This window comes from Oratosquilla oratoria, unplaced genomic scaffold (genome assembly GCF_046742065.1).
Source record: "Oratosquilla oratoria isolate Oo_2021 unplaced genomic scaffold, ASM4674206v1 SCAFFOLD45, whole genome shotgun sequence".
NCBI classification, from domain to species: Eukaryota; Metazoa; Arthropoda; class Malacostraca; order Stomatopoda; family Squillidae; genus Oratosquilla; species Oratosquilla oratoria.
This window is the reverse complement of record NW_027467710.1, coordinates 4,030,282-4,032,781: the sequence shown is the minus strand read 5'-3', so window position 1 is coordinate 4,032,781 and position 2,500 is coordinate 4,030,282.

The window sequence follows — 2,500 nt, the reverse complement described above, 5'->3', positions numbered from 1 at the left end:
TCACACTCTCGTTTTAAGCGATATGCCGCTGGTTAGCGGAAACTTCCTGGTCTCGTTCTAGACAAGTTGTTCCCAAACTAGGGGACGCCCCCTCCCAGGGAGGCGTGAGGAGGATACAAGGGGGACGTGAATTCATCTGCTCAAAAATCATTGTTTAATAAGAATAATGAAATCATTCCAAGAACAAATATCAGGATCTGCCGTGACATACGTCCAAAGTATCATTCTATCAGTCACTCCGACTCGTTTTTATTAAGATATACGTGTAAATAATATATATATAGATATAGATATATATATATATATATATATATATATATATATATATAATTTCATATAAGCAGATGAGATATCACACAAAATGCAAATTACTAGACAGGCACTATTTTTTTGTTCAAGTTAAAAGTTATTCTAGTTTAACATGGGGTAACTAGATTTGCCCTGACACTTAAACTACGAGGGGAGTTCCAAAAGTAATGCCTCCTATTTTTCATTCGTAACTCAAAAATTTGAGGAGTTGCGAGGGCGGGAGTGGCACCATTAAAACGAACGAACATTTTTTTTTTCCCAGAATTTATTTCCCCACCTAATCACCACGTACTCTACATAATCATATTCGCCAGCGATGAGCAAGAGGCCTGTGCATAGCCGTCCGGAACGCTGTTTATCACTCATATCTCTGTCACCACTCCGGGATCGATGAATCCATCTCCTAACCGTGCTGATGTCAACTGCCTCGGCTCCGTAAACGTTCACCAAGCGCCGGTGATTGTCGACTAGTTCCACTTCTGACGCAAATCCATGTCAGGGGCTACTTTATTAGACTATCACACCGTCAATATCTGCGACAGAGATATGAAAAATTCAGGTTATGAGTACAAAGGTTTAGTCATCGTAACAATGACATAAACAATCCCCCCCAGATTCCTTGGTGCTGAATAAAAAGTAATGAAGGTTTCTGCGTAATCTCACTATTCACTGTTCCACCTTTTCTAGACGGCTACTGACTTTACTCCCCCACAGATCTAGGTCAAACCTGAGTCTATGAACAGCACAACATAAGAATTGAGAGGACTGCAAGAGACCATAAGGCTCACACTTGGTATTTCCATGTCCATTGCCTCTTATCATCCCATCCACAAAGCCATCTAAACTTCTCTTAAAACAATCAATTGTTTCCGCACTCACTACATGATTACTAAGTCTATTCCATTCGTTATCCACTCTATTAGTAAACCAAGGTTCTTGCCACGGGCTCCACCCTTACTCGTTGTCCAGAGAGAATGGCGATTTCAAATGAAAAGCTAAGGCCTTGCTCACACTAGCGGTTTGGACCTTGCGGAAACCGCGGCGGTACTCTGTAGACAAGAAAAAACTGCGGGTTCAATGTGAATGCCTACATTGCAATTTAACCGCGGCGATTCAAACCGCTAATGTGAACATGTGCGCTGTTGGTGTAATCGGAAGCGTGCTGGTCTCACATTTACTTAGTTGTGGGTTCGAATCCCGTACTTCTCCCTGATTCCCAGCAGTGAATGTAATGTTCGTTTAACACGTATCGACTTTTCGCAGTGCGCCGCCCACGACACGGCGTCGTGCTCTCAAATAACCATGGGTGTCTATGGACACTTTCACGCGTCATGACCATGATCACGTGTGAAAGCGTTCATAGACACACACATAGTTATTTGACAGCACGACGTCGTGTCACCGACAGCGCACGGCAAAAAGTCGATACGTGTGAAACGAGCCCTACCCGCCCCCCAACAATGCAAGCGCATAATAGGGCAAAGTTGACAGCTTCGGCCGCAGCTACTGAGCGCCTCCTGCCGTAGGCTCCTCACCTCATACGTTCCTATACAGCAAGGGGTTCGGGAGCAATTGGCCAGTGATGAAAAAGCGCCTCCGGGCTTTGAGGAGACATTATTGTCCGGACTTTAGAGGTTTTTGGTGTGCCGGAAGAGACGACCCCAAAAACCCATAAGAACGGAAGTTTCCCCCAAGAAACGTAGAAAATGAAACAACGAAAGTAAAAGGTACAACAGACCAAATTACCTAAAATGACGTCTGACATAGCTATTCAACTATCTATTGTTTGTTTATCTATATACTTATCAACTTTCTTTCTGTGTGTGTGTGTGTGTGTGTGTGTGTGTGTGTGTGTGTGTGTGTGTGTGTGTGTGTGTGTGTGTGTGTGTGTGTGTGTGTGTGTGTGTGTGTGTGTGTGTGTGTGTGTGGGTGTGTGTGTGGTGTGTGTGTGTGTGTGTGTGTGTGTGTGTGTGTGTGTGTGTGTGTGTGTGTGTGTGTGTGTGTGTGTGTGTGTGTGTGTGTGTGTGTGTGTGTGTGTGTGTGTGTGTGTGTGTGTGTGTGTGTGTGTGTGTGTGTGTGTGTGTGTGTGTGTGCGTGCGCAGGCGCGAGCGCCCAAAGCCACTCAAAGATGTCCAACTGAAAGTAAAGGTTCATGGAAGCGAATGCACGTACCTGCGTGACCCAATCAATC